We start from the raw sequence: 14,626 nt of genomic DNA, 5'->3' as shown, positions 1-14,626 counted from the left end.
ACAGAGTCCTACCTATCGTATATTCCATAGCAGAGTGCTGACAGTTACAGATAAATAGAGAAGTAGACAGCTAATTCTCATCTTGCTCTGCCCAGAATCTTGATTACAGTTTGCTTTTAAGACGACTATCACCAATGTCACATGTGAAGCACCACTAATAAATTAAGGCAATATAACACTCCACATGTCAAAAGAACACACTGGATAAGTTTAAGAATGTCAAGACATATCTATAGTTTTATTTATACCCACGAACTTGAAGTGTCAATTTCAAGCTGATATCCAGTGGTCATTTTCCAAATGCTCTTTTTAAAAGTGTTTTATTTTGAAATCATTTTAGACTCACAAGAGGTTGAAAAAATAGTATAGAAGGTTCCCACGAACGCTTCCCCAGGTCCTTTAATGATAACATATTTCATAATTATAAGACTTTATCAAAACCAGAAAACTGATGTTGCTACAACACTCCTAACCATACTGCAGATCTTATTCAGATTTCTTCAGGATTTTAATCATCAAAATTCATCCACATTTTTTTTTTAACTTTTTAGCTGCTTACTGATCCGTTCTGCTCTAAACATGCTGTTCCATCTGCCTTGGGCGCTTATCCCTGTTTCAGCGACTCAACTGTCACGCATATTGAATGCACGTTCTAATTTAGCTATCTGCCTCCTCTTTCAGTTCTAGCTCGTATATCATTTCCTAAGGGAGGCTTTCCCATGCGCCTCCCAAATAGGGTATATCTGCCTACTATGCACTGTCATAGCCCTCAGTCTTTGTACTTCTTACCATTTATTATATCTCAAACTATATAATTATCTAATTAGTTTCATGGCAGTATATGAGGATTGTAATGGTTAATTTTAGGTGTCAACTTGTCTGAGCTAAGGGGTGCCCAAATAGCTGGGAAAACATTTCTGTGTGTATCCATGAGGCTACCTTTGAAGAGATTAGCATTTGAATCAGTAAACTGAGTAAAGAAGGTCATCCCCATCAATGTCGGTGGGCATCATACGATCCACTGAGGGCCTGAATAGAACAGAACGTCAGAGGAAGGGTTCATTTGCCTTTTCTGCTTAAACTGAGACATTCATCTTCTTCTGTCCTTAGGCATCAGTGCTCCTGGCTCTCTGGCCTTTGGACTTGGACCTGTACCACCAACTCCCCTGGTTTTTAGGATTCAGACCCAGAGTAAATTACACCACCAGCTTACCTAGTTCTTCAGGTTGCAGACGGCAGATCATGGGACTTCTCAGCCTCCATAAAAAAAAGTCAGGTGAGCCAATCTCTATAATAAATCTCCTCTTAAATATGTTTATATAAATATTCTATTGGTTCTGTTTCTTTGGAGAATCTTGACTAATACAGAGATGGAGAAATTAACTGCGAATTATTTTAGGGTCTTTCACTTTATCACAAGAGAATAAGAAGTATTGTTTCCTTTCTCTCAAAGTAAGGTAGGCAGAACCTCCCTGGTACTTTCTGGTTTCAAGTCAGCACTTCCTTAAAAATCCATAAATGACGTTGGGACACCATTGGATGAGCTATAGAGGTTGACTCAGAGTGTTTAATGTGTTTAGTAAAGGAAACATTTTATTACTTTCTTTGACCTGGGAGCCCCTTCAATACAGAGAAATTTCTCTTCATTCATCATTCAGAATTTCTGTAGCATTACTGGAGAATACGGAGTAAATGCACGTGGAAGGGTATTTGTTCGCATTCAATTTTTGCTGATGAAGAGAAGGCAAGTGAATGTAATTAGCAAATGCATCATTCATTCTTCTATTCACTTATCTATCTGTATTCAACAAATCCTATTATAGCAAAAGTTCTGGTTTAGGTCCTCCAAGAAATAGACGAGTAAAGTTAAACACCTGGCCAGATAGAACTTAGAGCATAGAAGGGATGTGAAAAATCCTATGGGGTGCTGAGGAGGAGGTGGGTAGAATAGAGACCAGTAGGAATTAAAAAGTACATGTTTAAAAGTTCTCATTACAAGAAAAAATAATTTTGTAGCTATGTGTGGTGACAATGTTAACTAGGCTTGCTGTGGTGGTCATTTCACAACATATACAAATACCTAATCAGTATGTTGTACACCTGAAACTAATACATGTCAATTATAACTAAGTAAAAACCAAACAAAGAACGAGATGATGGATACAGAGAACAGATTGGTAATTGCCAGAGGTGGGAGGTGGGAGGTGGGAGAAATGAGTGAAGAGCATTAAAAAGTATAAACTTCCAGCTATAAAGTAAGGTACAACATTGCAACTATAGTTAATAATACTGTATTGTATATCTGAACGTCCAAAGAGTAGTTGTTAAAAGTTGTTATCACAAGAAAAAACTTGCGTATCTATGTATAGTGATGGGTGTTAACTAGACTTATTGTAGTGATCATTTTGAAAAACATACAAATGTCAAATCATTATTTTGTACACCTGAAACTAATATAATGTTGTATATGAATTATATCTAATTTTTTTTAAAAAGGAGAAAAAAAGTACATGTTTAGGAGTTGAGCACAACATATTACTTATCTCGACTCTGCCTGTGTGACTTTAAACCAAACCCTCTAAGCTTCATTTTCTTCTGCAGAAGGGATTTGACAATATAACTAAACTGTGGGGTCGTGAGGACCTGAATATAACGCTATTTTTAATGTGCCAGGCACACAGTAAGCACCCAGTATTCCTCTTGTTATTATCTTTTCTAAATCTCACTTCTATCAAACATTTTCTACAAACAGCCTTATATCACCAATTAATTACTATCTTATTTTTCACTAAAATATTCTTAGTTGTTTCAACAAAGATACAAATTTTGATCTCCTACAAATGGCAAACAAGGGCTATATTAAGGGGAGATGCTGGGCGATTATCCAGAGTGATGCACTGGCTGAGTCATTCAGTTTTTTACACCAGCTCAAAGTGAGTGTTATTTAAATTCATACCACAACAATATGACAAAGTATTCAAATTATGGCCCCCTCAGGGTCCAATAGGAAGAGCTGAAATTGGAAATGTTAAATTCACAAGGATGACAAGGATCTGCTTGTATATAATAACTCAAGAACGCAAGTGATAAATGCCGGTCAGGGGGACTGATCAGGTGCTTCGGGAAGTTATGGGGGAAAGAGTTCATTTTCAGGAGCTCTTCAAGGTGTAGCAAGACTGTCCTTTTCACAAAGCACATATTTGTCAATTGTTTGATACCCAAACTCAATTATAATGGAACTGGTTTAAATCCTCAGAACTGTATGAAATGGAAGCTGGGTATGTGAGGGGTGGTTATCCTTTTCTGAAATTAATAGTAAATAGTCATTGTGGATTACTGGCAAAACAATAAGGATTGAGAGTTAACATGTTCTGAATACTTTCTATCACAGAGTATGGTATCCCCAGACTTGGATTACACAAACCAGTACAACTAAAATTACATAAATGAATGAGTCTCTCACAAAAAGCATTACCAACATTTTTTAATTTTATCACATAAATGTATAATTTTTAGAGCTAGAATCATTATTACTGTCCCTTAAAAACAGAATATGTTGAAGCTGAAACAAGCGGGAGGAACATAATCTATGTAAATAAAATTAAGTTGTTCTTAGATATATCTATCTCTTAATGCAGTTCAGGTAAGTTATCATATGGCTTTTCAGAGTATTAAGAGTATATGTCTAGACCATCTGATTTGAAGCATAGGCTGAGTGTCAACACGTGAAATTCATGTTGGGAAACCTGGGTGGACCCTTAAAGCAGTAGACGTCCTTCTTCCAGACTAGCTGAAACAGACTGGAAGAGACAACCTCTTGATGGTTGACCAAGAGATACAGGCAATGCCTACTTAGATTGTCACATGCCTGTGTTAAAAACAAGAAAGAGCGCTGATTTCAAATGTGAGCCCAGATTGAAGCCATAAGGGCAGATAGTCTAATTTACAGACTTCGATTACAATCTTGCTTCCTCTCAGGATATATAGCCTGCTCCAAGCTGAGCTGTAGCGGCATTTGATTTACCTAATGACGGTTAATGATTTTCTTAAGTACTGCAAAGGAGAATGGCTGCTTTCAGAATAAAGGACAGTCCTAATTAAAGGATCAAATGTACGTTATGAAAATCCTGCTACTTTGACTTTACTTTTTTCACGGTGTTGAGGATCCATGAAATACTTCTGAGACACTCTGCTCTGGTCCTTGAAGGGAATTAGGTAACCAGTGAGGTTTTCCCAACTGCAGATGCCTGTAACCCAACCCTTAGAGAGTCTGATGTGAACAGTTGTGAAAGGTGTCTGTGCCTCAGGGTTTTTAATACGCTCTCCTAATGAATCTGCAATGCAGCCAGGGTCTGTAGCTAGCAAGACATTTTTCTCACTCTTTCACTGTTTTCACTGCGTCCAAAAACTGTTCACTGCTCAAAGCTATATCTTATATCAGTGCACACGGATGCTTCCTTTCACAAGTATCATGGACGCTAAGGCCAGGCCATCTTAGGCACAAAGGATGTACTACAGAATAAATTCAGCAAAGTCTCTTTCCTGTTTGCCTGACTGTTTACTGAGGCAAGAGAGAACTCCATATGGGACAACGGGGGATGCACTTCCAACACTGCCGCTGAAGATGTTGCACTGTTATCTAAAGGGTTAAAATATGTCCCAAATGACCAATGGTCATCCTCCCTTCAAAGCTGACAGTTGGAAGAGATTTAAAAGACAGCCGAGGCAGAATGTTTACAGGAATTTAGAGCTCTCCATTTGAAAAAAGGGTATCAGTGACAATGGGGTGAATTTGCTGAAAGAGTAACAACAACAACAAAATTTAACATCTGACCTGTTTTTCAGAAGCCATAAAATAGAAACATCATTACCAGAAAATATGATGGAGCTTGGCACAGGTAAAGAGGACGTAAAAAAAAATCTGAAAGGGAGAAAATATGATAGAAAGTGAATCAGAAAAGTGTAAATTGGCGTTAGTGGTGATGGTGGTGGTGGTGATGATATTAAAACAGCAATAAAGCCACCATTTATTCATTTCTGACAATGTACCAAGTATTTATTTTTATTTATTCAAGAATTTTTATAAATAACTAATTTATGTGAGACAGTGTTTCCGGATGTAGGAATGTAGCAGGAAATAAAGATAAGCAAAATACTCAACTTCATGAAGCTTATACTTCAGTAGGGGAAATTTCTATTATATCCAATCCTTATGACAGAGCTGCAAAGCAGGAATTAGCTACCCCAAATTTACAGGAATTTAAAAATCAAGAAAATTAATTAACTTTAATTCATGAATACCTGTCAACTTAGTGAATCAGGATATGTCAGAGGAGTTATTATTTGCAACTTTGTCTCTTTATTGCAAATATAACTGGGAGAGAGGACACGTGCTTCCTCACGGTTAAGGGGTCATTTGCTTGGGTACAGAAGACCTAGTTTCAAATTTTTCCTTGGCCATTAATCCACGTTGTGATCTTGATCAGGTCCTTTCCTTCTCTGAGTTTTGGTTCTACAACTCTAAAGTGAAGCAGTTGAACTAGATCGACCGTTCTCAAAGCCTGGAACTCAGGTAACCTCAGCTCCACCTGGGAACTTGTTTGAAATGCAGATTATCACCGCATACCCCACATCTACTGCATCAGAAACTCTGGTGGGGCCCAGCAATTTGTGTTTTAACAGCCCCTTTAGGTGTTTCTGATTTGCACTAAATTTTGAGAATCACTGGACTAGATGATCAAGTATAATAATTAAGAGTTTAAGGGTCAGGGGACTGTCCAAGATAGCAGTGTAAAAGACCCTGAACTAGCCACCTCCAATGGACACACCAAATCTACAGCTACGTATGGAAGAGTTACCACTCAGAGAGAACGGATAACTAGCTGCTGAACAGCTCCTCCACACAAAGGATAAAATGGCCACACCAAGACAGGGAGGAGGGGCAGAGATGCAGTCTCACCAAAAACCCCACCCCCAGCATGGCAGCCCACAATAGAAAGGGATCTCACAGGTCTTGAGGTGCTCCCTGAGAGTGACAGGTTTGGGCCCCACATTGTGCACCCCAACCCTTGTGACCTGCACTGGAGAGCTGAGGCCCCCAAAATGTCTGCCTTTGGAAACCAATGGGGCTTTTATCTAGGGGACCCAGGGGCTGTGGGAATCTGAGATACTCCTTCTGAGGGGCTTACAGATGATCTCACTCATCCTGGGATTCAGTGCAAAGGCAGCAGCTAGGGAAGTGCCTGTACTCTATGGGAAGGACATTCATTTGCTCATCTTAAAGCATTTGCCAGAGGGTCAGGGACAAGTTGGGACTTTCTTCAGGGATGGAGGTGCTGGTGAGCACCATTTTTGTACTCTCCCTATACCTTGCTAATGCTGGTGGGTACGTGTGGACACAGCCTGGATAAAGCATTGCGCTAAAGCCACCACCCGTGATTTTCTCATATGTCACTCAAGCCACAGATGCACCCTGTCCCCAGTGCTCTTTCCTGGCTTCCTTAAAACCATGGGTGTGTCTCACTCCCACTGCTTAACCCATGCCTCCTCACTAAAGTGGTGGGCATGTCCCAACCCTAGCACTCTTCCCCAGCCTTGCTAATGCCACAGACCTGTTCCACCCCCACTTTTTTTTTTAATAAAGGAAAACTTTAAATTTATTTATTATTTTTATAAGTTTTATTTTATGTTGGAGTATAGTTGATTAACAATGCTGTGTTAGTTTCAGGTGTATAGCAAAGTGATTCAGTTATACATATACCTGTATCTATTCTTTTTAAAATTCTTTTCCCAGTTAGGTTATTACAGAGTATTGAGCCTGTGCTATACAGTAGGTCCTTGTTGGTTATCTATTTTATTTTATTTTTTTTAACATCTTTATTGGAGTATAATTGCTTTACAATGGTGTGTTAATGAAGTTGAGTTATTTGTAGTGAGGTGCATGGACCTAGAGACTGTCATACACAGTGAAGTCAGAAAGAAAAACAAATACCATATGCTAACACATACATATATGGAATCTAAAAAAAAATAAGGTTCTGAAGAACCTAGGGGCAGGACAGAAATAAAGACGCAGACGTAGAGAATGGACTTGAGAAAACGGGGAGGGGGAAGGGTAAGCTGAGATGAAGTGAGAGAGTGGCATGGACATACATACACTACCAAATATAAAATCAATAGCTAGTGGGAAGCAGCCACATAGCACAGGGAGATCAGCTCGGTGGCTTTGTGACCACCTAGAAGGGTGGGATAGGGAGGGTGGGAGGGAGACGCAAGAGGGAGGAGATATGGCGATATATGTATATGTATAGCTGATTCACTTTGTTATACAGCAGAAACCAACCTACTGTTCTTTACCTGCATTGCTAGAGCTGTGGACACGCCTTGCCCTCAGCACTTTCTTGCAGCATCACTAAAGCTGGCATGTGAGTGCAGCCCACACAAGGGACAACGCTTAATCACCTGGCCTTAGTGGCCAGAGGAGCATGTGTTCCTGGGCTCTACAGGACTGTAACAATTGGAAAGACAGTCCTGGGAAGGCTACCATACCCAGGGTACTGAACAGAAAGCAGACTAAAACACACCCTCTGTCCTCAGTCTGCCTGTGAAAAAGGCCCATTTACTTGTCCTGGAGCTTCAGCCTGAGGGACAGACTTCAGGTTCACAGCACATCTAGAGGCTACAGAGGCACTCTCAGAATGTAAGCAGGAGACACCATCCTTCCACAATCCCTTGGCCTCATCACAGCTCTCTGCTACTTCCCACAAAGGAACTTATACACTCAACAGAAACCCTGATTTTTGCACCTGAAACCTACCAAACACTTCCAGATCTCCTGGTCTGGTGGTCAGCAGGGTTTACACTTGCAGTCCCCAGGACCATATGTGTTTGCATCCTTTAAAAGTTGCTGCCTGAGAAGCTGGCTTCCAGTCAACTTGAAACTAGGTGCTGACTGAGGTCCCTTACACTGGAACACTGACGGGGCTTGACACACTCTTAACAACAGGGACCTATCAAGAGTAAATGATGCTACTTATACAATGGCAAGGGTTGGAGAGACAGCTGAGAGCTAGGGCAAGGTTGAACAATAAAGTTCACCTCCTACGCAAGGTTACTCCTTCAAGACTGGGAGAGGCTAGCTGTCCCACCTATTAGAAACAAACTCTATTATATATATTATAATATAAACAAACTCTATTATTATATAACGTCTATTATATAGAGTCAAGCAAAATGAGGAAACAGGAATATGTTCCACCCAAAAGAACAAGACAAATACCTCAGAAAAAGACCTTAATGGAACAGAGATAAGTAATGTACTGATAAAGAGTTCAAAGTCATGGTCATAAAAATGCTCAGCGAACTCAGGAGAAGGATGGATGAACACAATGAGAACTTCAACAAAGAGAAAATCTAAGAAAATATCAAACAGAAGTCACAGAACTGAAGAATACAGTAACTGAGCTGAAAAATACACTAGAGAGGTTCAACAGCAGACTAGATGAAACAGAAGAATGGATCAGCAACCTGGAACCCTGGGCAGTGGACCTTACCCAAACAGCAGCGAAAAGAAAAAAGAAATTTAAAGAGTGAAGATAGCAAAGGGACTAATAAATTAACTCAGTAAAGTTACAGGATACAAAATCAATGTACAGAAATCTGTTGTGTTGCTATACAATAATAATGAATTATTAGAAAAAAAATAACATTCACATTTGCAAACTGCATTTAAAAGAAAAAATACCTAAGTATAAATTTAATCAATGAGGGGAAAGAACTATATTCTGAAAACTGTAAGACACTGATGAATGAAGCTGACAATGACACAAATAAATGGAAAGATATTATGCTTGTGGATTAAAATACTTAAAATTGATAAAATGTCTGTACTGCACAAATAGATCTACAGATTCAAGGCAATCCGCATCATAATTCCAGTGGCATTTTTCAGAAAAGTAGAAAAAATAATTCTAAAATTTGTATGGAACCACAAAAGACCATGAATAGCCAAAGCAATCTTGAGAAAGAAGAACAAAACCAGATGTATTCCACTCCCTGATTACAAATTATACTACAAAGCTAGAGTAATCAAAACAGTGTGGTATTGGCATAAAAATAGACACATAAATCAATGGAACAGAATAGAGAGCCCAGATATAAACCTACATATATAGTCAATTAATATTCAACAAATGAGCTAAGAATACACAACGGGGTAAGGAGAATATCTTCAATAAATGGTGTTGAGAAAACTGGACCACTATCTTGTGTATCACCATACACAACTCAAAGTGAAAATGAATGAATGGATAAATAAATAAATATTAAAATGGATGACATACTTGAATGTAAGACCTGATTCCATAAAAATTTCCTAGGAGAAAAGATAGGCTGTAAGCTCCTCAACATTGGTCTTGACATTGAATTTTTGGATCTAACTTCAAAAGCAAAGACAAGAAAAGTAAAAATAAATAAGTGGAACTACATCAAACTAAAAAGCCACTGTGCAGCAAAGGAAACCATCAAAAATAAAAAAAGCAACCTACTGAATGTGAGAAAATACTTCCAATCATACATCCCTAAGGAGTTAATGTCCAAAATATACAAGGGACTCAAACGTTTAACTCAATAGCAAAAACACAAACAATCCAAACAAAAAAATGGGCCAAGTATCTGAACAGATATTTTTCCAAAGAAGATATACAGATGGCCAGCAAGTACATGAAACGGTTCTCAGCATCACTGATCATCAGGGGAACGAAAATCAAACCACAGTAAGTTATCACCTCACACACCTGTTAGAATGGCTATTATTAAAAAGACAGAAATAAATCTTGGAGAGGATGTGAAGAAAAGAGAACCATCATACCCTGTTGGTGGGATTGTAAATTGATGCAGCTACTATGGAAAATGTACGGAGGTTTCTCAAAAAATTGAAAATAGAACTACCATATGACCCAGCTATTCCACTTCTAAGTATATACCTGAGGGAAATGAAATTACTGTCTTGATATGGTATCTGCATCCCATGTTTATTGCAGCATTATTTATAATAGCCACGGTATGGAAACAACCTAAGTGTAATCGATAGATGAATGGATAAAGAAGATGTGGTATATATATTTACAAGGGACTACTACTCAGTCTTAAGAAGAAAATCTTCCCATTTGCAACAATGTGAATGGACCTTAACGGTATTATGCTAAATGAAATGTCAGACAGAAAGAGGCAAATGCCACTTGATCACTTACATGTGGAGTCTAAAAAACAAAACAATTGAACAAATAAAACAAAATGAAGCTCATAGATACAGAGAACAGATTGGTGGTTAGCAGAGGAGAAGGGTACTAGGGGATAGGTGAAATGAGTGAAGGGGGTCAACTGTATAGTGATTGGTGGTAACTAGACTTGCTGTAGTGCTCACTTTGTAGTGTATACAAGTATTAAATTATTGCATTGTATACCTGAAACTAATATAATGTTATATATCAATTTTACCTCAGTTAATAAATAAAATGATACAGACCACTTTGGGGGAAAAAGAGTTTAAGAGTCAAACAGACATGTATTTGATGCAAGCTTCACAACTCACTGGGTCTGTGAGTATTGGCAAATCACTAAGCCACTCTGAGCCTCTATTTCCTGAACCATCAAACGGGAGCAGTAATAGTATCTTTCCTGTTGGTCTGTTATAAATGAGATAATACATGTAAAATATACAAGCAAATGCTTGCCATTTAAGTATTTACCATCATCCTTACTTTCATGATCTAAAACATTTGAACACTCATTCTGAGGTTCTGTCGTATTTGAAGACGACATTAAGAATGCTGATTAGTCCAAAACAATTCCCAGGTGATTTAGAAAAAGAGTACCCTTTTTAACAACCTAAATGCAGACTAAAACTAGCAGATTGTAGCAAGTTTTAGTAGCAAGTGATTCTGCTGCAAGAAGTAGGAAGCATTATCACAAACAGTTGTTGCATTATGCGCCCAGAGAATCAGCAAGCCATGTCCCTCTGTATCAGATCAGCCTGCCCTAATCATGAGATCTGTTGGCTTGCAAGTTTGCTGTCTAGTTGAATGGAGTTTTCGATGTAAATCCAAACATGTACTCGGCTGGTGATAACAAAGGAATCGAACAAAAGAAGGAAGAGCATCAATTCAGTCAGCAAACAGAAGCTGAAGGGTTGATGCTATTTGAAATGTGTAGATTAGGCATCCCCTTTCTCCCCACTACCATTCTCTTGCATCCCCTCCACTCTGCAGGCAACAAGATCCAAAAGAAAACTCTAGGTTTCTCACAAAACATGTTAAACCACTAGAAAACAGCAAGAAACAGATATGAATGACCTGCCAATCACAAGTAATTGAAAGGTGGGTTTAATGTAGTATAAAGGAGTGAAGTTTAATTCCAGAAAAGTGAATTCCTCAAGGTACTTTATTTTCTGAGCATATTTTTCTATGCAAAATTGGGGTAATACTAGTGTCTACCATGGAAAGTGGCTCTGAGGATCCAATGGTGTAGTGCTTAGCATAATGTCTAATATAGTAAGTATTCAGGAAGTTACAATCATAATTTTTAAAAAAATTCTGAATTACTATGAGCATTTTGTAAGACCTAGGAAGGCACTTTTAAGGCAATTTTAGGAGGTCTCTTTAAAAGTTGCCACCCGGTGAATTTCTATCTGTCCTGTCCAAAACTTTTGTGAAAATCATCTGTGTTTCTATGGGTTGCAAGTAAAACTGTCTCAAGTCAAACTGTGAATTTACTAGCTCACAAGACTCAGAAGTCCTGAGATGATTGTAGCTTCAGCCATGGCTGGCTTCAGAACGCAACGATTATCTTCAGGGCTTGAATCCTGCCTGTTAGTTTTATCTGAGTTTCTAAGAAGCGGCATGATATCTGTAGTACCTTAAGACTCTCACTGCAGCGGGAGACAGACCTTTTCTTCCCCTTGTGTTGGTGGTTCTGTAAATTTGTCTGACTGGACCTGCTTCGACCAGCTTGAACCAATCATAGCAAACAGCAGTATTCCGGTGCCCTGATTGGTTTGGACTTAAAACACATGATCACTCTGGAGGTGCGGTGGGGTGGAGTGCTCTGCAGAACCATGAACCGAGAGTGAGGGAATCATGGATTCTCGCTAGAAAAACCTATGCTGTTGCTATGGAGGCACACAATAAGTAGACCCTCCACCCCTTTCTTTTTATTTTTTTCCCTTCCAGTCAGTCCTTTTGTTATGCATGCATGTATAGGCCCTGACTTCAAGGGGTTATGGATCTCCAGATCAAGCTTTCATAAAAATGTGTCTAGTGCACAGCTTAAGTCAGAATTTACAATAGTGCCGGTTAAAATGGACTTGGACCTCTCTCCAGCACAGAATCCCTGAGGATTAGGCCCCGTGGTCTGTATTTTTAACAAGTTATTCAGGTAATTCTTGGAAATGTGTACTAAAATTTGAGAATCACTGAGAAAGGTAATGATTAAAGATAATTTATCCTGTAATAAACCATTGATTTAGTATAATGCATTTCACTGTCACTTGCCTATACCTGTCTGTAAAAAACAATAATATTTGACCTCAGCTACTTCAGAGAGCTCTCAGAGGACGAGTGATTTTATTTTAGTGTGAAATCTTTCCTGTTTCCTTAGAAATAATGGTAAAATAAGTTTTATTAATTTGGCAAGCTAGTGGATCTCTTAAATAGAGAAATAATATATATCATGTGGGTTTTAAAAAAATAGTAGTATAGGGTAAGTTGATAAAATCTCTTTTTGTCTGAGTTTATTCATCTGTATAGAAGGAAAAACCTCCATTGGGTTCTAATGAGAATTAATTCTTATAACATCCTTAGGATTTTGGCCATTAGTAATTGCCCAAATTATAGTGACTCCTGCTAGGCAACTAACTATATGTAGTTCTTGCTTAATTCTTATAAACCCTAATAGGCAGTTATTATTGCACCTGTTTTGCAAACGAGGGACCCAAGGCTCAGAGAGGTTAATTCACTTGCTCAAGGTCACAGAGCTAGTATGATAGTTGTGTCAAAATATAAATGAAATCCACAAGTGTTCATTGGGTGCCTTTTACACACTGTCCAATAATAACTCATGATTTTTGAATGCTGTATAGCTATTGTAATTTAAGTATGTGACATGGCCAGTTAACAGTGCACTCCGGTTAGAATGACGACCATAAGAGTTTATCATGTCTGAGCATGGAATGCTATTATTATTTTTCTACTCTCCATCCTACCAGATTAAGAAAACAATACTGAAACTTCTGATTTATAATTTTGACAGGGTGTAAATGAGAATTATTTTATTAAGAATTTAGCTCTCTGGGTTAGGGAGTGAAAGTTACCTAGGTAACTCCTGAGGACTAATTTACACAACAGGAGGGTTAAGCTCAATGCGGTGTTTATTTTTTGCAAGGGAGTTTATTCTCAGTTTTATTTTTTGCCAAGATTTATGTTAGATTGTTTCCATGTTTCACCAAACCAAAATTGCGGGCATGGATATATTTTGAAATCCAAGAGGTTTAAGTACTTGATAAGCTTGAGATAACATTACTCTTAATAGCAATTTTCATTTGCATACTGCTGCACATTTTTATCCTGTGTTCTAAGATATTCATTGATTCCATCTCACCATAAGCTCTCAACTTTATCCATACCGATCTCCTCACAGTCCTCTACACAAGTGCACTTCAAGTATAAACTTGCTCACGCTGTTTCCCCTTCCTGGGATGTTCGTTCTCCTCCATACACATCTACCCCATCTCTCATGGCTCAGCTCAAGTCTGCCCTCCTATAGGATACTTTCTTTAACTGTTCCACCCTAAAGTGATGTCTCCTCTCTTTTAACCTCCACTTTTAGATTTTATAACTTATGGTTCTCCTGAGCAATTCTTTGGAATTCCACTGTGAACTGGGTAAACAGGCTGTTTCCTATGAATTAAATGCTAGGAAGTTTATAACAAATTTCTAGGCTACGCAGAGCAAGGGTAAAGACTTCACGGTAGGCATTTTTGTCTGAGCTTCATTTCTTTTTTTTGTTTGTTTGTTTTTGTTTTTTTGGCGGTACGCGGGCCTCACACTGTTGTGGCCTCTCCGGTTGCGGAGCACAGGCTCCGGACGCGCGGGCCCATCAGCCATGGCTCACGGGCCCAGCCGCTCCGCGGCATGCGGGATCCTCCCGGACCGGGGCACGAACCCGTGTCCCCTGCATCGGCAGGCGGACTCTCAACCACCGCTCCACCAGGGAAGCCCTGAGCTTCATTTCTTTTTTGTTCTTGTATCAACTTTTTTTTTTTATTGGGGTATAGTTGATTTACAATGTTGTATTAGTTTCTGAGCTTCATTTCTGGCTCCATTTTATATCCAAATATTTCTACTTCTATACACACACACACACACACACACACACACCCCTTTTCTTTATCATGCAGTTCTAATATAGGTTTCATTTTTGTATTCTGTGTAGACCTTTTAGTAGACCTTCTTGTGCATTTTATAGAGCGTGCAAGTTGAAACGCAAACAAATGGATACAAGATATATCTGTCAGGGCATCCCTGGTGGCGCAGTGGTTGAGAGTCTGCCTGCCAATGCAGGGGACACGGGT

Source organism: Aethalodelphis obliquidens, unplaced genomic scaffold (assembly GCF_003676395.1).
Source record: "Aethalodelphis obliquidens isolate GAN/ISIS:26980383/991018 unplaced genomic scaffold, ASM367639v1 scaffold45, whole genome shotgun sequence".
NCBI lineage: Eukaryota > Metazoa > Chordata > Mammalia > Artiodactyla > Delphinidae > Aethalodelphis > Aethalodelphis obliquidens.
This window is presented reverse-complemented; position numbering follows the sequence as displayed.